Below are 9067 nucleotides of genomic sequence, written 5' to 3'. Positions count from 1 at the left end.
GTTCTCATAACGTTGATAAAAAACGTTCTTAGAACAACGTTCTTGGAACGTCTTTATGACGTTATTTGTGAATGATGAAAGTTCTCATAACGTTGATAAAAAACGTTCTTAGAACAACGTTCTTGGAACGTCTTTATGACGTTATTTGTGTTTGATGAAAGTTCTCATAACGTTGATAGAAAACGTTCTTAGAACAACGTTCTTGGAACGTCTTTATGACGTTATTTGTGAATGATGAAAGTTCTCATAACGTTGATAAAAAACGTTCTTAGAACAACATTCTTGGAACGTCTTTATGACGTTATTTGTGTTTGATGAAAGTTCTCATAACGTTGATAAAAAACGTTCTTAGAACAACATTCTTGGAACGTCTTTATGACGTTATTTGTGATTGATGAAAGTTCTCATAACGTTGATAAAAAACGTTCTTAGAACAACATTCTTGGAACGTCTTTATGACGTTATTTGTGTTGGATGAAAGTTCTCATAACGTTGATAGAAAACGTTCTTAGAACAACGTTCTTGGAACGTCTTTATGACGTTATTTGTGAATGATGAAAGTTCTCATAACGTTGATAAAAAACTTTCTTAGAACAACGTTCTTGGAATGTCTTTATGACTATATTTGTGATTGATGAACGTTCTCACAACATTGATAGAAAACGTTCTTAGAACAAAGTTTTTAGAACGTCCTTGTGATGTTATTTGTTCTTGACTGATGTTCTCATAATGTTGAGTGAAAACGTTCTCATAACAACGTTCATGGAACGTCCTTGTAATGTTATTTGTTCTTGACTGATGTTCTCATAACGTTGAGTGAAAACGTTCTTAGAACAACGTTCATGGAACGTGCTTGTAATGTTATTTGTTCTTGACTGATGTTCTCATAATGTTGAGTGAAAACGTTCTCATAACAACGTTCATGGAACGTGCTTGTAATGTTATTTGTTCTTGACTGATGTTCTCATAACGTTGAGTGAAAACGTTCTTAGAACAACGATCATGGAACGTCCTTTTGATGTTCTCATAATGTTGAGTGAAAACGTTCTTATAACACCGTTCATGGAACGTCCTTGTGATGTTATTTGTACTGGACTGATGTTCTCATACTATTGAGAGAAAAGATTCATAGAACAACATTCTCAGATACAAAAATATGTTCTTAGAATGTTTTTCTAACATTCCCATTAAGTTTCTGAATGTTTTCTGAACATTCCAAAACAACCGTTTTTTTTTTTTTTAAGTATTAAAGTTTTCTCATTTTGGAAATGTTATGAAAACATAATTTTGTTTATGTTTTATAAACGTTCAAAACATTCAGGTTTTTTTAAAAAATGTTTTAAGAACGTTTTGTCTAAACATTTATACATAACTTTTAAAGAATGTTAGTGAATGTTATGGGAACACTCTCTTTTGGTTATAAAAAACTATAACATGCAGGGAACGTTCTGGAAAGCTCTCTTTAAAATATACTGTAAAATAAAACCTAAAAATAACCTGCAGGGAGCATTCTGGGAAGGTTTTCCTTGGGTTATAAAATAAAACCTAAAAATAACCTGCAGGGAACGTTCTCAATTAAAAAAACTGGACATTTTCAATGTTTAAAAAACATTCAGAAATAACTTTTTCCTAACTTAATGGGAATGTTAGCAAAACGTTCTGACAACTTATTTTTGTTAGCTGGATTAATGGTTAATGGTTGCCTGGAGACGCTGGATGTTTGGTGTAAAGATGGCATGGAATGGAGCGCATGCACAGAGTTGTGAGTGATAGAAAGACAATGAGAGAATTTAGTTCAGAATCAGATGAAATGCTGTTACCGAATGGAAATTCAAAGTTCTGACTGATTAGTGTAATGCATAAGAACCCAACAAACACAGAACTTCCCCCCTAATGTTCCCATATGGTTTCCATTTGGTTATTGTTTTGGGAACCAAATAAGAACGTTCTAGGAACGTTCTCTGTAGGTTCTTTTTTTATAACCTAAAGAGAACTTTCAAGATCTCTCCTAGCAGGTTATTTTTAGGTTTTATTTTACAGTATATTTTAAAGAGAGCTTTCCAGAACATTCCCTGCATGTTATAGTTTTTTATAACCAAAAGAGAGTGTTCCCATAACATTCACTAACATTCTTTAAAAGTTATGTATAAATGTTTAGACAAAACGTTCTTAAAACATTTAAAAAAAAACCTGAATGTTTTGAACGTTTATAAAACATTAAAAAAATTATGTTTTCATAACATTTCCAAAATGAGAAAACTTTAATACTTAAAAAAAAACAACGGTTGTTTTGGAATGTTCAGAAAACATTCAGAAACTTAATGGGAATGTTAGAAAAACATTCTAAGAACATATTTTTGTATCTGAGAATGTTGTTCTAAGAACGTTCTCAATAGTATGTTCTCAATAGTATCAAAAGTTCTAAGAACTCTTAATAGTATGAGAACATCAGTCAAGTACAAATAACATCACAAGCACGTTGTTATAAGAACGTTTTCACTCAACAGTATGAGAACATCAGTCAAGAACAAATAACATCACAAGGACGTTCTAAAAACTTTGTTCTAAGAACGTTTTCATTTAACATTATTAGAACATCACAAGGACGTTCCATGAACGTTGTTATAAGAACGTTTTCACTCAACGTTATGAGAACATCAGTCAAGAACAAATAACATTACAAGCACGTTCCATGAACGTTGTTATAAGAACGTTTTCACTCAACATTATGAGAACATCAGTCAAGAACAAATAACATCACAAGGACGTTCTAAAAACTTTGTTCTAAGAACGTTTTCTATCAACGTTATGAGAACGTTCATCAATCACAAATAACGTCAAAAAGACGTTCCAAGAACCTTGTTCTAATAACGTTTTCTATCAACGTTATGATGAGAAAGTTCTTCAATCACAAATAACGTCATAAAGATGTTCCAAGAACCTTGTTCTAAGAACGTTTTCTATCAACGTTATGAGAACTTTCATCAATCACAAATAACGTCATAAAGATGTTCCAAGAACCTTGTTCTAAGAACGTTTTCTATCAACGTTATGAGAACGTTCATCAATCACAAATAACGTCATAAAGACGTTCCAAGAAACTTGTTCTAAGAACGTTTTCTATCAACGTTATGAGAACGTTCATCCATCACAAATAACGTCATAAAGACGTTCCAAGAACCTTGTTCTAAGAACGTTTTCTATCAACGTTATGAGAACGTTCATCAATCACAAATAACGTCAAAAAGACGTTCCAAGAACCTTGTTCTAAGAACGTTTTCTATCAACGTTATGAGAACGTTCATCAATCACAAATAACGTCAAAAACACGTTCCATGAACCTTGTTCTAAGAACGTTTTCTATCAACGTTATGAGAACGTTCATCAATCACAAATAACGTCAAAAAGACGTTCCAAGAACCTTGTTCTAAGAACGTTTTATATCAACGTTATGAGAACTTTCATCAATCACAAATAACGTCATAAAGACGTTCCAAGAACGTTGTTCTAAGAACGTTTTTTTTTCAGCGTTACAAGAACGTTAATAATGTTATATGAACGTTCCGAAAACATTATTTTAATAACGTTTTGTACTAACATTTACACAACTTTTAAAGAACGTTAGTGAAAGTTCTGGGAACGTTCCCAGTTAGCTGGGTTTCTATTGTGTTGTTCTCCACATGTCTTATAAGATTTGACTTGTCTAGTTGTATGTTTGAGTTTGTGTTCTTTTTCCTTTGTGGTGGGTTTGTATTTTTGGTTTAGAAAATGTAATTATTCTTCTTTATGATTCCATTGTTTGGACTGTGTACTACCCAGAGACTCGTACAAAATTTTGTGTACTACACAGTAAAATGTGAATCTTGAAGTAAAGTTTTTTCTGTTATTTTTGTAATTCAAATATTTAATTCACTTAGAAACTTTATACTCTGGAAAAATATAAACACTCAAGTTTTGAGTTTTGACCAAACTTAAGTTTTGGTACTTAAAAATCCTGTTACTCTGAAATCCAGACCTGTAGCTGTAAGAAATTAATTGCTTACATTTTAAGTAAGCAACAGGGCAGCACAGCGGCTCAGTAAGTAGCACTATCAACTCGCAGCAAGAAGGTCCCCGGTTCGAGTCCCGGCTGAGCCAGGAGTTAGCAGGTTCTCTGTGATATCCTTCAGGTAAGCTACAACAGTTTCAACCACAGTTCAAACCCATGCAGCATAGGTTAATTAGCGATACTCAACTGTCTGTGAGTAAGCCTGGTGATGGATGGGCCAACCACATCAGGGTGATGTAAACATTCAGAAATAACATTTTAATAACATTTTCAAAATGAGTGAATGGAATGTTACTTTAACGTTCACATTAACCAAGAAAAAACGTTGTTAATACATTAAAAAAACGTTGTTAATACTGTAAGGACATTAGCTCTAAGGGGAAATATTAATAATAATCCATAATTACCAATTATGATTAATTATTAATATTTGGGTCAGTTAATCAGATTAACTTTGAGGTAAGCCAAAGTAATATTACAATCAATTAATCAGTTCCAAAGAACTCTTTGATTATTCATTTATTCTAAGGAAAATGTATTGTTCATGGTCACTGAAAAATAATTATTCCTTATGTACAGCAATTAGCATGTAGCAAGATCAAAATCGTAAAAGGGACTTTGTATGCAAACAGAGGATCAGAAACCAAATTCATAATCGTGCACAAATTTTATTAACTAAATCACAAACATAACTAACACTAAACAAACATAAATACATTCATACATCCATACATACATGCATAGGTAAAGGGGTGAGTGGTGTGGAACAGGAAATAGAACTATGGAATAAGATCTCAGTATGAGAAGAAGAACCATCAGCTTATTTCATAGCAATCTCATCAAAGAATACTTGCATGGCAGTTGCAATCGTGGAAACTTCTTGGATTGGATTGGATTCGTTGATTGGGTCTATGGCCTTGAAGAAAAGCATGGTGGCTTCGAGCACATGGCTGTTGTGAGTCGAAGCCTGCTGTCCTGGCTTGAAGACCAGGAGTGGATCGTTGAGTCAGTGATGGTAAAGTTGCAGTTGTTTTCTAGATTGAAGAAAAGTCTGACTCCCTTTTTGGAGTATGAAAGCATGGCAGGCATTGCTCAGGCCTGTTTGGGCCCAGGGAGCTGGGCCCAAGTGGGGGGGAAGGGGTCCAGCCCCTTCCCCAGTAACAGCAGAAGCTGCCTTGTTGTCGGATGAGAAGCTTTTAGAAGAGAGCGCGGTCACTGTGGTCAGTCTCTAATAAAGCCTGAGAAATGGCCACCCCTCTCTGGGTTTGCTGTACCAATGAGAAGGGTGGACTGTCTGGCGGGAGTTTCTTCTGTCACCAGGATTTACAAGCCTTTGTCTTAAGCGTGCTCACTCGGACTGGCATGCTGGATTGGTGTTTAATGACACTACTAAGGAAGATTCTTAGTAATTCTAATGTGTTGCACAGCTATTGGCATATCATGTACACAATCATTTCGATCTTCAAAGCACCAATTTATCGAGACCAAACATGGTTACATAGACAGTTGTCTTGTAATAACTACATAGTATCAAAGAGATCATAGTATCAACAGAATTATTAAAAGACAAAACACACAACAGTAAATCATTCTCAAAATGTTCTGGAATGCCTGTTCATTTCATGTCAGTCAGTTCATCAATAAATGAATGCAGGAGAGTTTGTTCTGATATCTGTGGCAGAGTTAGTTACTTGTTAGCATTCCTGAGAGTCATAAAACATCCTATCTGATCGCGGCCATGGCAACCAGGCCCCTTTCACCCCGCCTGGGGGTTGGGACCCTGCTCTCGGATGGAAGTTTTAAAGATTGGTGTGTGCATATGGCAAATAATTGTGTCTGATTTGTCTCAGTCGCTACAGATTCCCCCCCCTTTCGGTCGTTGTTGTCCCTCTCAAGGACAACCACGAACGATGTTGAAAGTGCAGAAAGATCAGACACTGTCATTCAAGGCTGGAAGGCCATGGTGGCCTCTGGTTGCTGGTGTTTCCTGGAGCGGTGGTCGTTCCACCAGGTGTTGTAGACAGTAGCCAAGTACAGGTCTTTGAGTTGGTGTAGCAGGTGCCGAGGCAGCAGGTGCCTTGACAGGGTGTCACCGGTCATTCTGAAGTTAATTAGTTTCGGGGCAGGTGTTTGCCTGTGGTTGCAGGAAGGGGTTAGGGCTCTATGTAGCATAGAGAGGTTTTCAGGCCGACCTAGTGCTGGTGGCAGGAGGTCAGAAGGTAGTCTGAAGAATTGAAGTGTTGCTCCGTCCTTATGGCGGTGCTGATGTGAGCTTGCCTAAGCTGGGGTAGGCAAGGAGTCAGATGCTTGTATTTTACAGGACTCCTCGGGTGAGTCCTGTTCAGGGAGCTGGTTTGCGTGTGTCAGCAGCTCCTGTAGCTCTGAGTCAGGTGTATCCAGCTGTCCTTGTGGAGCCTCCGATTGACACCTGTGTGAATGGTGTGGAGGAGGATGTTGTCGTTGACAGCCTATGGTCATTTTGTGGTGTTTGCAGGTGGAGGGTGCTGTCCTCCATGGCTTCTCCAAGAGCTTGACTGTTACCTGGGTTACCTGGACAGTTCTGCGCTGGTGCTGGGCATGCTCAGTCCAGCTGCATTGAATCTGGTTTGAAACTCAGTCTCTAGCTGGTGTGTGAGGCTTTGAGCACAGGTCCGCTCCTTGTGGGACGCTGTGATCTTTATAGAAGGTTGTGTACCTTCTGTTTCCCACCCAAAAGGTGGGGTAAGGAGATGATACTCTTGATCAGCCTGGTGAGGCTATAACTCTGGCTTGGGTCATGGGTCGTTGGTCCTCTTCTCTCAAGGTTCAGTAACGTTTGGCTCTGGTGCTGTAGGATGTCAGCAGCCTTGGTGGAACAGTGTTCCTTGTGAGGGCTTGTCAGTTCTTTCGGTCTCCTGTCTGGTTAGGGTCAGATTGAACAGAGGATCTGCGACATTTTTGACACCCTAGGGGTGAGAGGCTAATGCATGACCCTAAAGAGTTCAGAGCTAAGGTTTGATAGGTTAGCTAGGTATGTAGCATAAAGCTAGGTGTTTATGTGTAGCTTGTCAAGTGTGTCTTGTATCCTTATCATCTTAGCTGTGGGTGTTAGTGTTAGTAGACCTTTTTTTTGAAAAGGGCATAAGCCAAGAGGAAATAAATGACTTAAGATGGTTCTTATGGCTAAATTATTTCTCTGGACTTAACTGGTTGTTCACAACGGGCTTGGCGAAGTGAATGATAGTAGGAAAAGGACAGTTTTCCTATTCAGATTATGCTTATTATCAATCCTCAGGACTATAGTTATGCCCTAGTAATCGTTGAGATTACTTGTTTTGCAGGGTCATAAAAATGAGTGCACTTGTTGAAAATAAACAAAATCACAAATAAAGGTGTCTCTGGTTCCTTTCTGGGCCCTATGGGGACTGGAACCACATTAAAACAAGAGGGGAAATGTAAATAAATCAAATAAATGAAAGAATAGACAAGTGAATAGCTGACGGCTATTATCAAAGTAAAATAATAAATAAAAAGGACTTAAATAAGTGATAAAAACAGCAGGAATCATCTGAAATTGGGAATAATCAATGGCACGAGTGGCTAAACTTTGCACTGTGCACAGCACAAGCTGTAGAAAAAGGCTTCAAGTAAATGATGCTAACCGCTAACTGTAGCAGTTATTATTTAGCTTGGTCTAAGCTGAACGGACGCTAGGTTAGGTTGGCTTAGCTCTCTAGGCTGATTTGTTTACAATATGACGTTATGCGTTTGCACTTCCTGTGACAAGTCGTTGTCAAGGGAACCATGTCAGAGCAATTCAACAGTCTATGACGAATGTCTGTACATTTGAAATGAGTCATACATGTTTAAACAAGTTAAAATGTGGCGCCTATACTTTGAGTCTTTCCAAAACTTGATGTTACATTCAGTAAAATGCAAATGTGGTTTGGCATTTGAAACTTTTACTCATGTAATGCTTCTCTTACTTTAAACAACTTCTTCTAATTGTTTAAAAGTGAGGAAATGGATTTGCTGTAAGTTAAAGCTTGTCTAAGCATACAAGGTTACGTCCATCTCATGCATAAATATTGACTTTCAGCGAGTGAAACAATCTTGATCACTAAGTAGCTCTGCTTGTAGATGCAGCCCAAAATCTAGATGAATTACATCAATCTAACAATAATTTGTAAGGCCTTTACATTGTAGAAAGGAGGGGACATCACCCAAGTCTACGTGTATATAACACTGTACTGAGATTTCTTCGTCCGAACAGATTAAACAATGCTGCACTTTGGATTTCTCCAGTCAAGGCAGAATAATAAATACCGGCACAGCATGCCGCTGAGTTGAGCTTCCTTTGTCAAACAGACTTAAGCTTTAATGCTGAAATTGCCGATACTAGTTAAAAATCTATGACTTTTTATTCTTAGTAGAGATGTCGATTACAGCTATCGTTTTATCTGCACTTAAACAAGCCAGTAACTAGTGATCAAAGTGCGTATCGCAGGTTGTATCCTATTTGGATTGCAATGATCAAATGTCTGTATGGTTCGAAAGCAGTGCATAGTCTGTTGGCGCGTTGGGCTTACGTATGCATTCAAGATTTTCTTTAAGTCAGTAAAATTCTAATTTTACTAATGCCGCTTCCTGCTTCTTTTGAGCACACATTTTCATCTACTTTAAAAGTCCTATGTCCTATGCTGACTATGAACTTTGTAGCAGCGGTTTGCATTATGGTCGGGCTGTGTGTCTTCTGATCTTTGCAGTTCAGAGTCAGTGGGGTTTATGAACCCTTTCTGATGAGGCCTCGTGTGTTAAAGGCATTCTGCGTCAGGTCACACATTGTTGAGTGGGCATTGCATGGAGCTGCCAGGAATGGTGACTAACTGGTTTTGGAGAAAAAGGTTCTTGGAGCATCGCTTCATGTGTCGTTTCAGGGTTTGTCTGAATTAAACCTTTTCCTCTGCACCTGCAGAGCCTCTCAGGACACTGGCGGGTGACTGTCGAGCCAAGGGTTTGACTCCTCCCCCCCTTTGTGCA

Source organism: Squalius cephalus, assembly GCF_949319135.1.
Source record: "Squalius cephalus genome assembly, chromosome: 3".
NCBI classification, from domain to species: Eukaryota; Metazoa; Chordata; class Actinopteri; order Cypriniformes; family Leuciscidae; genus Squalius; species Squalius cephalus.
The sequence above is the reverse complement of the archived record's forward strand: the minus strand, read 5'-3'. Positions refer to the sequence as shown.